At 42.0% G+C, this 21,459-nt stretch overlaps 1 long non-coding RNA gene across 2 annotated transcripts in view; it reads left to right on the top strand.

The window, feature by feature from the left end:
* LOC120093717 (uncharacterized) overlaps positions 1 to 21,459 on the top strand; it is a 79,596-nt gene that overhangs the window by 34,888 nt on the left and 23,249 nt on the right. The window contains exons 4-5 of one of the 2 annotated variants that reach the window (XR_010053056.1): positions 7,999 to 8,272; positions 11,578 to 15,758. This is a non-coding gene — a long non-coding RNA (uncharacterized LOC120093717). The other variant, XR_010053057.1, reaches the window with a different exon arrangement.

The raw sequence follows: 21,459 nt of genomic DNA, 5'->3' as shown, positions 1-21,459 counted from the left end.
TCTGCAGACTCTGGATTGATTAGCAGAACCCTGCAGTTTCTTCTGGATTCATTGATTGAAAGTTAAGCGGTTTCCCTTTCCTAGTTATTAGTGACATAGCAGTAATGAGCATGGCTGGTCAAGTCTCTGTGGAGTCCCTGGTGGAGTCCTTTGTGCATATTCCCAGGAGTGGTATAGCTGGGTTGCATGGTAGCTTTCTGAGGATTCTCCATACTGATTTCCTGACTAGCTAGACCAGCTTACAGTTCCGTCAGCAGTGAAAAAGGGGTGCCTTTCCCCCACAGCCTCTCTAGCATTTGTTGTCTGTTGTTCTGCTAATCTGGCCATTCTGACTGGGGTGAGGTGAAATCCCAACGTTATTTTGATTTGCATTTCCATATTTGCTAAGGAGATCGAACGTTCCTTGAGAAATTTTTCTGTTGTGTTTATTTCTGTTCGGATCCACAGTCTAGTTTTCGAGTAGGTCACTTGTTTTCCTGACTCTGCTTTTTGAGTTCTTCGTGTGTTCTGGATATTAGTCCCCTGCCAGATGAACAGCTGAGAAGATTCTCTCCAACTGTGTGAGCTTCATCTTTAGGGCAATTGGTTATGACTTTAGCTGTGCGGAGGCTTTTTAGTTTTATGAAGTCCCACCTGCCAGCTGTTGGCCTCAATTCCTGAACACATGGGTCTTATTTAAAAAGTCCCTCGATGCACGTACATCTTGAAGGGTACTGCCAATGGCTTTTTCCATCAGTTCTAGTATTTCACTATTTAGGTCTTCAATACAACTGGAATTAGTTTTGTGCAAGACGTGGGCCTTATTTAATTCTTCCGCATGTGGACATCAGCTTTCCCTGCAACATCTGTGGAAGATACTTTCCTTCTTCCAGTGCATGTTTTTGTCGTTGTCAAATATTAGATGCCTGTCATTACATGCACTCATGTTGGGATCTTCTGTTTTTTTCCCCACTGGTCTCCATTTCTCTTTTTATACCTTTGCCATATTGTTTCTATTACCGTGGCTCTGTAATCTTGAGGTATATGATGGCCAACCCTAGCACTGTTCATTATGCCTGCATTTTCTTTGGCTAGCTAGGGTCTTTTGTGGTTCCAGATGAATTTAAGAATAGTTTTTCTCTGTTTTTGTGAAGAATGGGATGGAGAGTTTTTGGGTTTTGTTTGTTTGGTGGTTTTTTTTTTTTTTTTTTTTGAGATTATCCTAAATATGTGAATGGCTTTTGGTAGAGTGGTCATTTTCACAGTATGAATTCTATAAATGTATGCCCATGGAATACCTGTTTTCTAGCACATATTTCTTTTTACAGAGGCTTTAAATTTTCATTGTTGGGGTCTTTCACCGCCTCAGTTAGGTTTATTTCTAGACACTTTATTTTATTTATAGGTATTCTGAGTGGGAGCGTGTTCACGTCCCTATTCTCTATGTACTTGCTGGTGTGTAGAAAAGGTATGGCTTTTTGTAAGTTGGCTTATAGCCTGCTATTTGGCTAAAATCATCGATTGTTTCTAGATTTCTTGAAGAGTTTTCGTGATCTCTTGTATATAGTATCATATTATCTACAGAAAGGGAGAGTCAGACTTCTCTTCCTATTTTTATCCCTTTATTTCTCTCGTCTTAGCACTCCAGCTAGTTCTTTGAGCATAATATTGAATGTGAATAGGGATAGTTCATGGCCCTGTTCCATTCCCAATGTCAATGGAGTTACTTTGCATTTTCCTCCATTTAGCATGCTGTTGGCTGTGGGTTTCATTGCAAAGTACAGCATGCCTTCGTCACGCTTCAACACAGTAAAAACTACACACACACGTGGTTTGCTGTCTATATGCAGGCGAGGGAAGGCACGAGATAAGGCGAGAGCCCGTGATTGGGCAGTGGAAAAGGAAGGCGGGCTGAGAGTTTCAGAGATGAACTCAGGGAGACAGGAGGAGACAGAGAGAAAGAGAAGCCGGAACCACACAGTCCTGGGAGCCGTAAGTATTGGGAATTTCTTAGATGATTGAATAAGTAGGGTGCGTTTGCCCCATCTAGGTGTGCAGCGTGTGTTTATATCAACGGAGTTTTGAGTTCTTTGTGCAGGCGTTTTGTGAGTCGAGAATTTACTAATATAAATCTGACTGATAAATTACAAGCCTCTAGAATTTTGATTTTACCGGGTTACGGGTATCTGTGACAATAACCACAGGAAGTGAGTGGCTAGGGACATGAGCAGGATACACAGCAAGAGAACCACAAGCTGGGCGGTCGTTGTTTGGGGCTAGCCATGGGGGCGGGACCGCCGGGGCCAGAGAGTAGCCTGATTTATGTGGGATGGTGCCTTTTTGAAATATTTCCTGCAAAACACACACACACACACACACACACACACACACACACATACACACTATGTATATATATGTATATATATACATATATATGTAAATAAAACTTTTATAAATGCATAGACCTATGTTATATACTTATATATAAATAATTATATACTACATAATTGTGTATTATAATACATAGCTTACAATTATACTTTTATATCCTAGACATATGGCTGTAGGTAAATATTTAGATGTATCTGTAAGGAGGTTCCTTGTACTCTAAACAGTTGTGTTTATTGAAAGACTCCTGGGTTATGTCTGAGGCAGTTCTTTGAACTAAAAGTGAGAAGTTTATTTCTTTTCTTATACAAACAACAAAAGAGTAAATTTGTGTTTCATTGAAGTCAGTTGTGATTCTAAAGTCGTTGCTTTTCGGGTAAGAGTGAGGTGAGTTGTGAGAGGAAAAGTGTCCCTTTGTGCCCTTCCCTCCCCAGAGTTAGCTGCCTTCAGGACTTTCTCCCTCAGCTTTAGAATTCTCCATATTAAGCAAATATGAACTCTTTCCACTCAGATGTAATGCTGTATATAAAGTGTTTCTTTGTTAGGGTTACTGCTGTGTGATGAACACCATGACCAAAGCAACTCCGAGAGAAAAGGGTTTGTTTGGCTCACAATTCCACATCAGTGTTTATCATGGAAGGAAGTCAGGACAGGAACTCAAGCAAGACAGGAACCTGGAGGCAGGAGCTGATGCAGAGGCCATGGGGGGGGGGGGGAGGCGCCATGCTTATTGGCTTGCTCCTTATTGTTTTGACCAGCCTTTGTTACAAAACCCAGGATCAAGAGCCCAGGAGTGTTACTACCCACAGAGAGCTGGGCCCTCCTACATCAATCGCTAGTCAAGAAAATATCCTACAGGCTCATCTTTTAGAGGCATTTCCTCAGTGGAGGCTCCCTCCTCCCTGAACACTGTAGCTTGTGTTCAGGGGACATAAAAAGATTAGCACAGGGCTAGAGAGATGGCTTAGTGGTTAAGAGCACTGGCTGCTCTTCCAGAAGTCTAGAGTTCAGTTCCCAGCAACCACATGGTGGCTCACAACCATCTGTAATGGGATCTGATGCCCTCTTCTGGTGTCTGAAGACAGCGACAGTGCACTCACATACATAAAATAAAAAGGTCAGCACAGTGCTCCTTACGCTGTTTCTTTTAGCGGAGCAAGGAGTTGGTTTGTTTTCTTCTCTTTTTCTTTTTCCCTTTCCTTTTCTTTCTTTTTTAAACATAAAAATCTTCCTGGTTCTCACAGCCAATCTTCTAGATAAACTGTAATTAATTTAATCAGATCCTTGGGACAGCGATGCAGGAAACAGCTTGAGCATGTGGCCTTTGCCCATGTGCCCAGAAGTACCTCTACCGGGGCAGAAGGTATGAAAACTCCAGGTTGCCAACTGCCATCCAACAGGTCTCCACAGGGTCCTCGACAACTACCGATTCCACCATGTCAACAATGCTTTCTTTTTCCATCACAAAACTCCAAATATTGTACTATCAAAATGACAAGTACTTGCTGATAAGATATGGGAAATGACAATTTCCATTTGTCTGAGAGAGGTTAAAACATTTTTTTTTTTTTTTTTGCAATCATCAAGAGGGTTTATTGTCAGGATACACAGATACCTGCGGGCGTCTCAGTCAGCTCGGAAGGACTGGCCGGCCCAGCAAGACCGGGGACCGGTTTTTTTTTTTTTTTTTCCGGAGCTGGGGACCGAACCCAGGGCCTTGCGCTTCCTAGGTAAGCGCTCTACCACTGAGCTAAATCCCCAGCCCCCGGGGACCGGTTTTTATAGGGCTCTGGGGAGCAGAAGCAGGCATACAGAAGCAAATGCATGGTTACCGGGACTTGATTGGTGGATTCAAATGAGGAGCGGATGTATGGTTACACACAATTGGCTACTTCAAGCATATTCAAATGAGGTTACAACATAGCAAAAGAGTACGTGCAGGCTGGGGCGTCCGGAATGTCAGGGGCTAGGGGCTTATCCCTTCCTGCCAGATGGCCTAAGAGTCAGTCCCGATAACTCGGGCTGGTTCCTGCATTCCTTCCTCTTTATCTTTATGGTCTGTTAGTCTTAAGGGGGGGGGGGGGGGCAGGCCCTACAGGCCTGTTTCAGCTCTGAGTCTGTGAATCTTAAAACTTACTCCTTTACTTTTATATTTGTGGACCTTAGAGAGCTTAAAACATTTTAAGGCTGTTGCATTCACTTTTTGTTTGTATTCTTTATTTTTTTCATGAAAGATCCATAAATTAAAATTTTTTATAATTAAAATAACTATCCACATATGTGTGTATATATATATATATATATATATATAATTATTTTACAATTGTCAAAACCATTTTCTAAAAAATCAAATGTGAGGGCTGACAACGTGGCCCAGTGGCAGAATGCTTGCTTTGCACATGCGAAGCCCTAGACTGAATTAGATCTTTGTATCATAAACACAAATGTCTAGCAATTTATTGAGTCTCGTTTGTATTATGAGGTATAATATTTTGTGTTGTCCAATTTTTTTATTCTGTTCATAGTATGTGTTTAAGTATGTTTAAATTTAACTATTTTTGTTCTTCACATTTTTATTTGATTTTATGTTCTGGAAACACTTAATTCTTACCATTTTTTTTGCCTTGTAATAAAGTTGATGTTATTTAAAATTGTTTAGGAACATGATTGATTATACATATCAATGGATTTCTGCACAATAGTCCCAGACATTTATATAGTGTACACTGAACACATCTAACCTCCTTCTTTTACTTCTTGCTTTATCTTGCCTGTTCTGCTTTCAAGCCGACTTCTTCTTAGCTTCCATGTGTGAATGGGAACCAGCAGGACTGTTCAAACTGTGTCCTGTTTAATTCACTTAATAGACTGTTTTATACCTCCATTTATTTTGCTGAAAATAAGAGGACTTCATTCTTTATGGCTACATAGTACTCCATTTGTGTATATGCTACATTTTCTTTATGGCTACATAGTACTCCATTTGTGTATATGCTACATTTTTTTTCTCCATTATGTGGTCACTTAGGCTGATTTTATACATTTGTTATTATTAAACATGGAATGCAGGCATTTCATTGGTCTCCTGATTTCATCTCCTTGGAGATGTATCTAGAAGCACAGTAGATTGGATCCTATTGCAGACCAATGTTTAGTCTTTCAGGACTTCCTTCCTGCCCAATTTTTCACATAGCTATAGTAACAAATCAACATTCTCCCCACCAAGGAGTAAAAGCTTTTTAATTTTTTTCTATGCCTAAATTTATTGTTTCTCATTTAGTTTTTGCTTTTCTTGACAATAACTACTTCCACTCCATAAGATAGCAGCTCCTTGGAGTTTTGTTTAGAATTTCTCTGATGGTGAATGGTATGAGCATTTTCCAGGTACTTACTAGCTCGTTGATGTTTTTTTAACCCTTGGACGTGTCCAAAGAGATCACTAGCCTATGTTGCATGCTCTGGGTGCTAAATCTGTCCAGTGAGTGCTGGCAGGCACTTCCTGCATTCTGTCACCTTTTGTTACTTTCCTTTCCTATACAGAGGCTTTTAAAGTAGCCGAGACTCCATTTGTCAGCTCCCCACGTAGCCCCTGATTTTACAATCCTATCCAGGAACTTTATTGCCTGTGCCAATGTTTGAAAGTGTTCCCCTACATTTTTTTTAGTAGTTTCTGAATGTCAGATTTTGATACTCTTTCAGTTGGTTTGAGTTTTTTTTTTTTTTTGTTTTGTTTTGTTTTGTTTTGTTTTTTGTTTTTTTGTTTTTTGTTTTTTTCTTTACCTCTTTCTTGCAGGGCTGGGGATTGAATGAGGGGTCCAGTGCATGTCAGGCAAGCCTCCTACCACTGAAAAACACTGCCAGCCCCATTGAATTGATTTTTGCACAAGATAAGAAATTTTGATGAAGTTTTGATTTTCAGTCTTTTCTGGCTGTGTTTGGAGCTTTGTTGGAATCTTCTGGTTCATGGGCACTCCATTGTACCCTGACTGATGTGCGTATCTGTCTATATGGCTCTGTGGAAAAGTCATCATGTCAGGTCCTGTCGTGTTTCCAGCTGTGTTCCTTTTGCTCAAGATTCAGGGTATCTGGAGCATTGCTACAGGTTCAGATTATTTTTTTTTCTAGACCTTTGAATGATATAATTTTATTTTGACGGGGGTTGAATGTGTTTGCTGTGATTTGAGACTCTTGAGTTTGATGTGATTATTTTGGGGCAGTATTTAGGAATCTATTTTTTTTTTTTAGACTTGCTTTTTATTATTTATGTCTGTGTGAGTGCACATGTGGAAGTCGGGGAAATTGGATCTCTTAAAATTGAAGTTGTAAGTGCTTGTGAGCTGCCACGTGGGTGCTAGGATTCAAGCTGATGTCCTCTGCAAGAGCAGCGCACACTCTTAGCTCCTGAGCCATCTCTCCAGCCTTAGTCCGTTGTGCGTCTTACCAGAACTCTGTTTTGGTTGCTTTTTAAAATTCAAGAATGTGGGTGATCTTTCCATTTTTTTCCCCTGCCTTGTTCAATTTCTCTCATTAAAGTTCTGTGCTTCCAATGGCACGAGTCTTCCTTGGTTAACCTTATTCCTGATCTCCCCCCTCCCCCAATCCCACGGGGTGGGGGAAGTGCTGTTGTGTATGCAACTGCTTTCCCGATTTGTATTCCTCCCTTTCCTTTCTCTACTTTCTCCCCTCTCTTCCTCCCTTCTCTCTCATTTTTTCCTTCCTTCCTTCCTTCCCCTTTCTCCATCTTCCTCCTCCCTCTTCAGATAGTCTTGGTAAGTGGTCCTAGGCACTCTTGAAGTCATGACCATTAAGTCTTGGCCCTGAAAGCAGAGGTGTGTGCCTTCATTCCCAGCTTGCCCACCCCAGCTTGCCATCACCCCAGCTTACCGTCATCCCCAGCTTGCTTTCCTGATTCTGTGCTCAGCAAATGCATCACTAGTGCATAGAAAAGCTAATGAGGGGGTTGGGGATTTAGCTCAGTGGTAGAGCTTGCCTAGGAAGCGCAAGGCCCTGGGTTCGGTCCCCAGCTCCGGAAAAAAAGAAAAAGAAAAAAAAAAAAAAAAAGAAAAAAAGAAAAGCTAATGAATGTGCACTGGCTTCTACCTGGCTACGATACGAACGTCATTAGATTTTATCGTCTTTTGGTGGACCTTCATGTTTTCCTGTCTAAAGTCATATAATTTGCTATTATAGAAGGCCTGGTTTGACTTCTTCCCTTCTGCCTAATTACTTTAACTTAGAACTCTAGTAGTCCATTGAGTAAAAGCTCTTGGCCGAGTGCACAACTCACTCCTGTTTCCAGTGTCACACAAAGTGCCCTCCTTCACTATGACATGGGTGTGAATTCTCACACTTCGTCTTTAGGATTGCTGACATCCCTTTTAATACCTAGCATTTTCCAGGCTGTTGTCATAGAGAGACGCCGAAGTGTATCAAGTGCCTTTCCGTATCTGTTGAGATGATAATTTGTAACTTTATTTTCTTAAAACCTATTTTTAATGATGGATTTTTTTTTCAAGTTTTAACCTCCCTTTTAACCCACCACCCACCAGAGACAGTAAGGTAAAGAACGATACAGGAAAGTAGACCTGTTCAAAAAGGTTCTTTAGAACAACTCTCGTCTGTGTTGTCTAGACATCGACAGTTCTGCTCACAGGTCAGCAGCAGCAGCAGCAGCAGCAGCAGCAGCAGCAGCAGCAGCAGCAGCAGCAGCAGCTCCATCCACCCACAAACACTTCATGGATACAGCAGCAGTCCAGTTCTGTGGCCTTGGGATAGCAACCATGAATCAGCAGTGGTGGCACTATCTAACAGAGACAGCCAGGCCCTCAGCTTCTGCTTGAGTCAAAAGGGACCAAAAGGAATGGCAAGGAAAGTTCTAGGCTATGCCTCTCTCAGCTAAGCAAAGGTCAGTGAAGACTGGAGACCCATGAACATTGTACAGCTTGCTCTATATATAAGCCAAACTCAGCCTCTGTCAGTGTCTACTGAGTCCTATTTATACTCTCTCCAAGCATCCTGTGTCCTCCATGAGTCTTGCCTCAGCATGTGTCTTGCCTTCCCACATGTGTCTGTCTCAGCTGACATCACTCTGCCAATAAGTCCGAGACCATAGAAGCAACAAGAAACTATAACACACCACCAAAAGTTTTTTGGGACATTTTTCTCTATGGAGCCTAGACAATTGTAGCATAACTACACATTGTAAGGTGGACAACATATGGGTTGTTAGCAAAAAAATCCTTCATCACATGTCCTTTCATGTGCTTGCTTTAGCAGAACATCCTCTCTCCTGTGTCTGCTTCAGCTAAACGTTCCTTCATGTGTTTGCTCCAGCGAAACACTAACACAACTGACTTTTCAAAGAACCCTTCAGTGTCCATTTCAATTATTTGATTTATATCCTTCATTCTGTTGATGTGATATATTTGTATATATTGAATTATCTTTGTGTCTCTGTGATGAAACTGAATTAATCATGATAAATGATCTTTGGATACACTATTGAATTTGATTTGCTAGTGTTTTAATGAGAATCTTTATTTCTCAGTTCATCAGAGATCTTGGTCTATAGTTCTTTGTCTCTGTCTGTCTCCCCCCACCCCTCTCTCTCTCTGCCTCTCCTTGTCTCTGTCTCTGTCTCTCTGTCTCTGTCTGTCTGTCTCCCTATCTCTCTCTGTCTCTCTGTCTCTCTGTCTCTGTCTCTGTCTCTGTCTCTGTCTCTGTCTCTGTCTCTCTCTCTCTCTCTCTCTCTCTCTCCCTGTGTATGCATGTGCATGCACATCTATCTTTGTAGGTTTGGCAATAGGATAATGTTGCTCTCATGAAAAAGGTTTTGGAAGGTTTCCTCTCTTTCATTTTTAGGGAACAGGTTTTGATTCTTCTTCAAACATTTGGTAAAATTCAATGATGAATTCCTCTACTGCTGGGGTTCTCTTTGTTGAAAAACATTTTATTACCGACTTGATCTCATTGGTTGTTATTGATCTGTTAAGATTTTCCCCTCACAATTCAGTTTTGGGAGATCACACGGGTATAGAATTCATCTCCTTTTAGGTTTTTTAATTTGTTAGAAGAGTTAAAAAAAAAACTTCCAATAGTTCTTTGTGTTTCTGAGGTGTTTATTTCAACGTCTCCATTCTTGCTGATTTCATTTAATTTACTATTTAATTTGCTTATTTTCGATTTTTCTTGCTTTATCTGGTTAAACATTTTGTTGATTTTATTTACGTTTTAGAAGAACCAACTGTTTATTGATTCCTTGTACAGACTACCCAGTCTGTATTTCATTCATGTCTGTGTCTTTGGAATTCCTTGTATTCTATAATTTGGGATTTGGGTTGTTTCTTGTTGATCTAAGTTGCCGAGGTGCATTCCCACATCGCTTATTTGAAATCTTTCTGCTTCCTTTTATGTAGGTACTGTATCATTTATCACCACAAGCTTTTCTCATAGAATTCCATGCTATGTTCCTCGAGGTTTGCCCTGGAGGTTTGCCCTGGACATTTGGGCCATTGTGTTTCATGTTATTGGTATCAAGAAGACTTTTGTTTTGTTTTGCTTTGCTTTGCTCTGACAATGTCTCACTGTATTGCCTGGCTGACCTACAGCTCATTGTCTAGACCAGGCTGGCCTGGCTGACCTGCAGCTCACTGTATAGACCAGGCTGGCCTCGAGCATTTGCAATCTTCTTGCCTCTGTCTTGTTGGATACTATTGCAGATTTCTCAGTTCTTATCTCCCCAGGACTACATACAAGGTCAGAGAAGAATGAGTAAGTTAGTGTAGTGGCTGGTTTTGTGTGTCAACTTGACTCAAACTTGAGTTATCACAGAGAAAGGAGCCTCAGCTGAGGAAATGTCCCCATGAGATCCATCTGTAAGGCATTTGCTCAGTTAGTGATCAAGGGCGTAGGGCCCCTTGTGGGTGGTGCCATCCCTGGGCTGGTGGTCCTGGGTTGTATAAGAAAGCAGGCTGAGCAAGCCAGGGGAAGCAAGCCAGTAAGAAACATCCCTCCATGGCCTCTGCATCAGCTCCTGCTTCCTGACCTGCTTGAGTTCCAGTCCTGACTTCCTTTGGTGACGAACAGCAATGTGGAAATGTAAGCTGAATAAACCCTTTCCTCCCCACCTTGCTTCTTGGTCACGACGTTTTGTGCAGGAATACAAACCCTGACTAAGACAGTTCGTGAGGATTTTATTGAGTGAAAGGTAGAGGACAGAGATCTTCTTCCTGAGGGAGTTGGTCCCTGCAGGCTGTCCTAGCACCAGGAGTTATATATGCTTTGATGTAGAGGGATGGGCCCGATGGTTTGTGGGATTTTTTTGTTTGTTTGCTTGGGTGGTTTGTTTTGTTATTTTTAATGGGAAACTGCTTTCTCTTTATTTAGACCTCAGGAGGAAAAAAAAAAAGAACTGTGGTCACATAGCACCTTAAAAATTTTCCAGTTGTATATGTTCTAAATACACAGGACTAAATGAACAGGGAAATACTTTCTTCTGTAAAAACTAGCCACATTTTATCAAAGCGTCACCGAACTACGAAACCATATTACATAAAGGCATTTTGGACTCACAGTCTTCTGAATTGGACAGCTTGCCTACCATTGTCCTGTGCTCACTCTCATGCCGCTCTGGTCCAGGCACTGAGACTAAGTGAGCATGGACTCTGTCAATGGTGGTCTGCAGTGTGGCTGGTGACAGCAATGTCCGTGACTTTAACAAAGTGTGGTCAAGGGACCCATTTCTCATGAACACATCACAGTATTGAGTGAATTATATAAGAAAAAAAAAATCGGAACAAACTAAAAGATGAAGATGAAAGATCTCCCACAAACAGAGCGAGTGTCCCCCATAATGCATCTGCAGGGGCGAAAAGACGGTGAGAGGGCCGGAGACGCTAATACACAAGGAAGCTGAGTACAGCATTTCTTTCTCGTTTTATACAACGGAATCTACAAGGTTGGTCAGTCATGCCCGGGAAAGTGTAACCCACGACATTTGAAATCTTTGTGGTTGTTTTAAAAGGCCTCTAAAATATATATAACACAAAGGTCTGTGTTCTATAAGCAGTCCTCCACTGTTAGATAAGGCTTTCTTTAAAACAAACATTAAGTGTTTGGTAGTTATGGTAGCCTGGACGTAACAAAGATCATCTTACTGATCTTCGCATTTTTTTCTCTTCTGGTCTTCCGCTTCATCCGGATGCCCAGCAGCATGGGTTCCTCTGAAAACTCCACCTTCTCAGAGTCGGACTCATCCGGACTCTCGGCATCTCGTGGGTTGTCGTCATCAGCAGCTCCAGCCAAGTCACGTGATCTTCACGGAAGCCAAGTCCACAAAGCTGCGGAAACATTCTGATACTTTACTACCCAGTCTCTGCTGGTACCCAGACTCCAGTTCTCCATTAATTTTCCCAGTCTTCTTCCCCTGTTTGGCAGAGAGATACTGATTTGTGATGGCCTGTAACAAGACCACCTGAGTGTTCTTTCCTTCACCCATAAGTCTCAGAAGCTTCTGTTTTCTCTCTTCATCGCCTAAACCCACTGCTCTCCAATGGCTAGATCCAAGATCACTGACAGTTTGGCTATAAATTTGGGAAAATGTTTATTTGTAGATCTATACATAAACCTTCTGGACTTGGAAATTAAGAAAATGCCTTGATGTTTTTAAATCGATGTTTTGTCTGTGTCTTTAACTTGTTTCTTCTCACCTTCGAGCATTACAAAAATATGGATGTCTTGTTACTAATGATGCACCAAAAAATTTTAATTCTATCTTCATTTTTTTTTCAGTCTGAATAGTATTTCCAAGGTATTTCTAATAAACACATACTTGAAGTTCATATTCTTTCCCTTTTTATTATCTTTATCACTGCTATGACTTTGGACTATGTTTTTAATTTACCTTCTTGAGTTCTCTATTATTTTTAACTGTTTCCTTTTTGAAATGTTTACCTCTGTGCTGAAGTTCTCGTTCCCTCCTACTTTGTCTCCCAATTTCAACTGACTGTATTTTCTTGGTTTTCATGGAGTTTTTAAATAATTGTTAACATATTTCTCTCAGGTATTTTATTTACTTTTAGTGTTTTGGAATCTTTCACTAGAGAGCTACTATGATCCTGTGGAGGCAACATGTTATCTTTTAAAAAGTATTTGTTTCCTTACACGAGACCTGAGTCCTGCAAACCTGATGATGAACCAGGCATCTTTGTTCCTTTTTAATTTCTTCTGTGAGTTTCTTAGTGTGCAGCTCTCTCCTGAAGATGTATCTTGAAGTCTCTCAGCTTATGCACTGTTGGTTTTGATTCCAGCTGGTACGATAGTCTCATTTACTTATCTCTTCTTGGGCTATGATTGGTGAGTTTTACAACAGTGCATACTGTGGTATAGTCAAGGAGACCCACTGCCTCAGAGACCTTCAGGAAAGCTAGGAAGATGGCTTAGAAGGAGCACTTGCTGTGCAAGCATGTGGTCCTGAGGTACAGTCTCTGGCACTCCCTGGAGTGGCTGCAAGTGCTGTAACCCAGCATCAAAGGACAGAGACAACTGGATCAGTGATCCTGCTCACCACCTATCCTTGCTGAAATAGCAAGCTTCGGGTTTAGTGAGAGACAGTTTCTTAGGAGTAAGACAGAGGGAGAAAGGAAGACATCCTTCATGTGTGCATGCATAGGTAAGTGTACATACACACTCCACTAACAGAAGAGGACATTCAAACTGTTAAGGTAGGAGATGAGTAGAGAGCATTAGATCTGGGGTCCTTATGGTGTGGTATGCCTGCAGTAGGATGGTGGCCCTTGTCGAACAGTGACACTCCCTTGGACTTCCTTGACTCTAGCTTTGCTACTTCAAAGGCCTCCGGCACTGCCCACATCAGCAGTGGTGAAACGCCTTCCTCCAACCATGCGGCAGGAAGAGCCCACATCTTTTGTGAGGTAGCAGGAACCACAGTACCCTCAGGTTGTCCTCATATTCAGTCCTGAGAGCAGCATATAGCCAGACAATGTAGACAGGGGCGGGGGTAGTAGAAAGGGAGACATTCATCTCTGTTGCGTCAGTGGTACCTCCCACCTAGAATCAGGATCTTGGCCAGAGCCAGGAAACATCCTTACTCCCCGACACCAGCTGTGTGCATAGGCAGGGACTGGGCCACAGCTAGAGCCATAAGTTCTCCAGCCCGTGTGGCATTTCATGGAACAAGGTTATTGCAGGAGTCAGGGTGTTGTCTCTAATGATCAAAACAGAGCCTTGCCCATGGAGCAGGAGGAAGGAATGGTGAGAAGCACACAGGTGGCTGCCTTTAGTTCCAGCTCGAGGAGGAGTCCACCTACAACTGTTGTGCCCTCCATCTCAGCAAGTTCCCTGCCGTCCTGATTCTTAAGTATGGCACATTCCAGTTCCTCTGTCACATTTCCCATCCTGTGTAGGATAGCCAGTGGGTAAAGCCAATGTAGCTCTACAGGCCAGGATTGTAGTCTGAGGCACAGCCTCCTACGACCACACAGTGGGCTCTCTGGGCTCTCAGAGGTGAGGTATACAGGCTTTGTGACTCACAGAGCCATCTAAAGCCAGACAACATTCTCTTTCTCACGATGGCCGTCTGGCAGTAGCACCTCAGGGTCTGATGGGAGAGGATGTCTGACACACTTCCAAAGCAGCGTTCCTGTGCACATTTCACGTTACCTGTCGGCACTGGCTGTGGACCGATGGTTATCACATGGTTTTTCTGTACCTGAGATTGCAGCAAACACACTGACAGAATTTGTGGGGGCTCTCAATCCTCACCATTTGCCCGAGAGGTACTTCCCGACTGCTGGCTATTGAAAGAGCTGGGGGTAATTTACTTTTCTTCCTGTGATAATTTCCTGAGGTCTCTAAATCTTACAAGTTTTCATTCTCTGCCTCTGTCTCCTAGCGTTCTCCATGGGTCACTCGCCATGTGGTGGCCAGCCTGAAACTTTGGTTTTGTTTTGTAGGAGAAGGGGGTGAGTTCTAGGCAGCTGTGTTCCGCCATCCTGGAACTCTAGAGCAAATATATCTTTTTGCTAGTGGCTTCTGAGTCTTGAAACATATTTAAAGACTCCCTGGTCTGTATCCACAGACATGGTCACGTGTTTTCTTTTCTTTTCTTTATACCATTACTTTCTACATCAAGGTTTTATTCCGCCCCAAAGTTTCCTGGCATTGAGATTGACTTTGTATTAAGCACGAGCTATTAATTTAATTATGTGTATTTTTTCTAAACGGGCACTCATTTGTCTGAACAATGTGTGCACTGGGTTTTTATTTTGACGTCTGGATCATTTCCCCTAGCCAGAGCTAGCCTGTTAACATTCCGGCTGTGTGGCTGAGCAGAAGGGAGATGACTTGGAATGTAGGAGCGGGGCCCGAGGAGAATGAGAGTCTGGGCCAGTGAATCCCTGGAAGCCACCAGAATCAGCCGATCTGCTTGGATCTCCTTTAGACGCAATAGATTGCTTTTACATGACTCAATAGTTATAATCAGTATGAGCTCCACTCTAGAAGAATCTTCTAGAAAGGAACATGGCCTATTGCTGTTCCCAATGATGAGGGTTCTTCTGTGTTATGCTGTCTAGTTTATAACATCACATCTGTGACAGAGTCCTAGATTTCACACGATTTCTTTTTTTACCATGTTTTCAAATCCCACCTTTAGCTATTGTAGGAAACCCTTCCATCAAAGATAGTAGTAGACAGGAAATCCTTTTCTTGTCAGACTCAGGACAAGTTCTCCGACCTCTTTGCCGGGCGTTTCTTAGGTTCTCATTTGTTTCTTGGCAAGGTGCACATGATTCTTTTAACCTGTGCACACTCCCTGTTTGTCTGACAAATGGGGCTGTGTGTTTATTCAGCCTTCATTTACTCTACATAGTTTCCAATGGGCTGAACTGCTACTGGGAGCCTCAGCGCCACAACGGGAGATAAGGACGGCCAGTGGAATCTTCCTAATTTGAAATTGTTGAGGTCGGGGGTGTGGGAAAGCACTTTCTGGGGACCCTCTTTAAAATCACATATTATTTCTTTCTACACAGAATATTTCCCCCCTATTTATCAGATCCAACATATTTATTGGATCTGTTAGAGCTGTGAGAACATGGGCTCAACCTGAGACAGTTTATCCATTCCCCCTAAACTAGCTGTATTAGTTACCTTTTGTTGCTGTGACAAAACACCAGGCCGGAAGCCAGTTAGGGTTCCGGAATCTGTAATCACAAAGAAGGCGTGGCCACAGGTGCTCAGAGCAGGAGGCTGGCTGATCGCAGTTTCTCACAGGAGAAGCTGAGGGAGTCAGCTGTGAGAGAGGTGAGGCTCTAAGGTGGTGACTCTCAGCCTCCCTAAAGCTGCGACCCTTTAATACAGTTCCTCATGTTAAGGTGAGACCCCCAACTGTAACGTTATTTTGTTGCTATTTCATAGCTGTAATTTCACTACTGCTATGAATCAAAATGTAAATATCTGAGTTTTCCGATAGTTTTAGGTGACCCTTGTGAAAGTGTTCTTCAACCCCAAAAAAACCCCCATGTATCAGGTATTTGATGTTATCTGTGTTGTAAAAGTATTGGGACAAAAATTAAGTTTGAGATGGTTTTTTCCTTTGTACACTTCAGAAAATCATACTATCTATCAATTTAAAATGGTATTAAAAATGGCCTAATAAACACAAGAGGACCTGGATTTAGCCTAGGTATCCAGTGACTCAAGAAGATGCCGGGACAATGTCATACAAGGCATGGATCTTATAAGTGAACGATTCTATTCATTCTTCCAGGGCCTTGTTTTAAGCTTACATGCCACGGTTAGTGTCTCTCACATTTGATGCCATGCCAAGCTGTAACTTGATGTCAACATTAGCATCTACATAGTGTAACTGTTCAAAGAAAGCATCTTAGGGCAAATGGAAGCCTGGAAAGAGCCTTTCACCCTTCTCAGTGATGGACAAGTGACTCTCACGTTGGTTCTTGTGCGGCTTGGATATGTGTGCCTATAATCCCAGTGCCTGGGAGGGAGAGCTCTGTGAGTTCAAGGCCAGCCTGCTGTAGAGAGTGAGTTCCAGGCCAGTCATAGCTATAGAGTAAGACCCTCTCTCAAAAGGAACATATTTGTGGTTGCTTTGGGCTATTATTTTCTTTCCATGCCCAACGTTGGACGGAGGACTATGCCCTGCAAGCCCATACTTTCTCACGGATCTATATCCCAAGCCCCAGGAAAGGCTTTTAGCCTTCGCTGTTTGCTTCTACTGAAGTTATGAATGTGATTCCATTAGCTGATGCTAAACGGCGACCTTTCCAGCTTTCAGAAATTAGATACCGTCTTTTCTCTAAAATCATCGACATACCAATTTCTAAACGTTCATGTAAAGCATTGATTAATTCCCTGGTTAAATTCTGTGCCTGGGCCTGGTAGATGGAGGTTAACTCGAAGTGTCTGCTGTCTTTCGACTTGGCCGTCCCAGTACGGAGTAGAACTGCATTGTTCAACAGTGGGTGAGAAGAAATATTAGGGCCCTTACGATTAGTGGCAGCCTTAAGGCTTATTCTCTGTCTTTCTGCTTTGAATAAACTGGTCTAGGATGCAGTCCGTGCGAGGCCAAGCACTTGATGAAGACATCAGTTCACTGGGGCTCCTGTATCCCCTGTCAGCTGACAGGTATTGGCCGTGCTCCATCGGAGAGCAGATTTATGTATTTGCTTTAAAAGAGCACAGACACAAACGGCTCCCGCTCTGGGTCTCCAACTCACCGAGGGCCTCATCCTGTTTTCTAACGTTTACTTTCCTTTGCCAATGACTGTTTAATTACAGTATGGTTGTGTTGGAGACTCATCAGTAAAGTTTCAAAGAAATGATTCTTTTAAAACATTATGACACGCCTTTATATCTACTCAAATGGCCTAAGAGGAACACATTTTGGTGTTATAGGTACCTGTGTCCTTTTTCTATAGTTCTACCCTATGAGACTGCAGATACTGTGTTCTGGCCAGAATGCAGCGTGTCCCTGAATCTTATAAAATGCTATGATTAGCACTGTGCTACCCATAAGCTACAGGCTTGCAAATCAACTGTGTATAATTATTAGTAAAGCTGATTTTACCCAGAAGAATATTATTATAAGATGCATATTACATAATGCATATTAATAATATATTATTAATTATATTAACATTAATAATGTATTATTGATATATTACATATCATATCAATATATAAATAATATATAATATAATATAGGGTATATTACCTTTAAAAAGTTTATATAGGGGTTGGGGATTTAGCTCAGTGGTAGGCCCTGGGTTTGGTCCCCAGCTCCGAAAAAAAGAAAAGAAAAAAACAGTTTATATATTTTATATATTATTCATTTTATGAATTATATATATTTTATGTAGATATGTAATATATTTAAAAGTATACATATACTTTAAAAAGGAATATATACACACACATACACATACATACAAACCTGGGGCATTTATAGAATCTTGAGTTAAAGACAAAGCTAATTTTACTTTTAGGATGTTGTTCAGTTGAGAATCATCTTAGGAACAGACTTTTCCTCTCACTAAAATTTCCACGCTTCATTAAAAAGCTAATGACATTTCTTCTTAGGCTAGTTTTAGAGTTCGTGTAATTATATTTCCAAAATACATTTTGTTAAACCTCAAATTTTGCATGGAGGGTGAGATCACACAGGGCTTACGTATTTGCTGGATCCTCTGACCAGCTATACACCGTTCTTTGATTCTAGAATGGATCAATGAGTCAATCATTCATGCGGAAGGCTACAGTCAAATATCCAAACACAGAATCGCAGTGTTGACTGATGGTTTCCACAGGGATATAGAAGTCATCAAAGTAACAGAGAACACCCGTAAAATTTACCTGATAGACAAAAATAGGCGTGTCTTCAGACTGACTGGCTCTGAAGGGTAAGTCAAGTCTATTCAGAACATCCCCTGAACTCGATGAAAAAAGAATTACATTTTCATAGGAAGGACAAGAATGCTTATAGACAATTGAAAGATAACAGGCGCCACTGTGGGGAAATCTAATAGAAACAAGGGTGTGAGGAAAAGAGTATAGCTCAGTGCTTCTCAACCTGGGGGTGAGATGACCCTCTCACAGGGCTTGCCTAAGACCATGGAAATACCAGACACATTGCGGTTCTTGGTGGTAGCGAAATTACAGTTATGAAGCGGCAATGAAAACAATTTTAGTACATGAACTGTATTAAAGGGTCGTGGCGTTAGGAAGGTTGAGAGCCACTGGCGTAGATGGTGAACGTGGAAAAGTTTTGATTTGGATACAAACTTGCATTTTAATTAGGCTAAGAGAGAGCTGTTTGTCTACTCAAGTGATCACGTGGGATCACGGTTTGTAGCACAGTCCAAGTGCTAAAGTTGTTGGCATCTCGAAGCTGATGTAGGGAACTAGAAAAATGCTCAGAATTATTAATACATCGATGGTTCATTGACACCGATGAGATGGGCTGTATAAGGTGAAAGGGAAAGAACAAAGTCAGCATGGGATATAGTGGGATACAGCGTGTAGATACTTATCAGAGGGAATCCGCGGAGCCATGTTGACTGGCGGTTGGATAAATGGATCCAGAGGTGAGAAAGGGGACGTGGGCCAGGAACAGTGACAAGGAGGGATATGTGTCTAGACAGGGCCAAAGAAAAAGACTAAGGACGCTGGGGAGAGCGCGCGCTAGAAGACCGAGAAGTCCCAGCCTGTGCTCTGCGGGCCACAGAGAGTTGGTACGGATAAGATGGCACAATCGTAATCCTACCCTCTCTTTCCAGCCTACATAGCACGGTGTTGCGCGTCTGTAGTAGAATGTTTTTAGTAATTTACATTCCAACCGCAGTTTAACAAAGACCGTCATGTTGTTTCCTTCAAGTAAGCGCACGACGAGGGCCTTAATTAGACGCAGAGTCTGAACTACAGGCGTGACTCAGGACATCATTAACGCCGACAAACTTCTTCATACATATTTATTTACGGTATGAATAGGAGCGTTACTAATCATCATGGGGCTGATGACCAAAGACTCTTCTGTTGTCTGAATCCGGAACTCTGAAGCATGTCTCCGGTGGGGACAACACAGAACCCATTAAAGGCAAAGTTTGGTCCTTGAGGAGCAAAAAGACCCCCGATTCTAACCTTGTGGTATCCATAGCTTAGCCCTCTCTGACGGAGGAGTACTTTTATTTCTTAGTACTTAATTTTCTACACTGGAGAGGATTTAAGTTAAAATGTAAAATTCTCCTTATCAGCCAATAATGGGGAGAAAACTTAAAAACTGAGAGTCATTATTTTAGAAACATCAGAATCACTTTGTAACTGGAGGTTAAAAGATAAAACATTGCAAAAAAAAAAAAAAGAAGATAAAACATTGCATGCTTCTTGTGAGGAATCTGAATCTGGATTTAAGTGTGTGTGTGTGTGTGTGTGTGTGTGTGTGTGTGTGTGTGTGTTGTGCAGACAAGGGCTCTTTGGGGGACAGAGACCAATGAGAAGGAACAGGAAGGATTGGGGAGGGTGGCGAGAGCACAATTATTGATGTGTGCATACACACACACACACACACACACACACACAGACTTATACTGAAATCAATCATTTTCATGTAACTAAAAAACATGAATAAAATACTTTACAGAGGAAGTTAGTTTTAACTTTTCTCCTTATGGTGTCTGTACTACTTAGCTTTTTAAAAAACATATTTAATTTTAATTTGTGTGCGTTGGTGTGAAGGTGTCATATCCCTTGGAACTGGAGTTACAGACAGTTGTAAGCTACCATGTAGGTGCTAGGAATTGAACCTGTGTCCTTTGGAAGGGCAGACAATGCTCTTGACCATTGAGCCATCTCTCCAGCCCCATGGGCTATCTAATTTTTTAACAACTGGACATAGTCATGTCACTTAGGAAGAGAGGTCCTTAACTGAAGAATTACCTCAATCAGATGGGCCTGTGCAACATATCTGTGGAGCATTTTTTTGGTTGCTAATTGGAGGATCCAGCCCACCGTGGGTGTTACTATCCCCTAGCAGGTGGAACTGTGCTGTGTAAGAAGTTGTGGCTAAGGGGTTGGGGATTTAGCTCAGTGGTAGAGTGCTTGCCTAGCAAGGGCAAGGCCCTGGGTTCAGTCCCCAGCTCTGAAAAAAAAAAAATAAAAGAAGTTGTGGCTGAACAATCCACCATGAGCCAGGCAGTAAGCAGATTTTCTCCATGCTTCTGCCCGTTTGACTTCCTGCCCTTGCAACAGATAGATTGTTACCAGGGAGAGTAAGGTAAAATAAGTCTTTTCCTCCCTGGTCTGCTTTTGGTTACGGTGTTTATCACAGCAACAGAAAGCAAACTGGGACAGTATCTGACATAGCTTTGTGTGTGTGTGTGTGTGTGTGTGTGTGTGTGTATGTAGGGGGGAGTCCATTCAACAGAAAGAACAAAACAGAAATATAATCTAAATCTAATGTGACAAGTTTTTGCATCTATTTCATGTAGGCTATATAGAAAATGTGGGATTCTAACTACACAATTGTTCAGCAAGATTAATTTGGGGCATTGACTAATTTTTTTTTCTATTTGATCTTTGAAAGATCTGATTCTATTGGTTTTTAGTCCACATATTTAATAACTAGATATGTACAAATCATTTAGTCACCGGAAACTTATTTAAATACACTGGGCCTAGCACAACTGAATCTTTGATGTGATGGATGGTATGAGAATCAGTCATGGCTCTAAAGATTCCGTGTGAAAATTAAGACAGCATCTGTGTGCCTCATGTGTATAAAGGATCCAGGGGGAAGGTTAGAAAGCCTTCTGCGAGCATCTCCCTAGCAAGGTGAGCCACAGCCAGATCCTACCATTGGCTGACGCTGTGGAGGAAGCTGCTGCTGACAGTTGCCATGGGTTACATGATGGTGTTGCCATCAATGGCAGTACCACCACCCTGTGCGTAGGCCAACGGTGCCACTATGGCTGAGATGGGCCTTTGAGTCTTTGTTGTTGTCTTTTGCGTCAAAGTGTAGACAGTACTCCCTGCCGGGGTCCAGGGAAGCCGGGTCTTGCT

The sequence above is a fragment of the Rattus norvegicus genome, chromosome 7 (assembly GCF_036323735.1).
Source record: "Rattus norvegicus strain BN/NHsdMcwi chromosome 7, GRCr8, whole genome shotgun sequence".
Classification (NCBI taxonomy): Eukaryota; Metazoa; Chordata; class Mammalia; order Rodentia; family Muridae; genus Rattus; species Rattus norvegicus.
The sequence above is the reverse complement of the archived record's forward strand: the minus strand, read 5'-3'. Positions and strand labels throughout refer to the sequence as shown.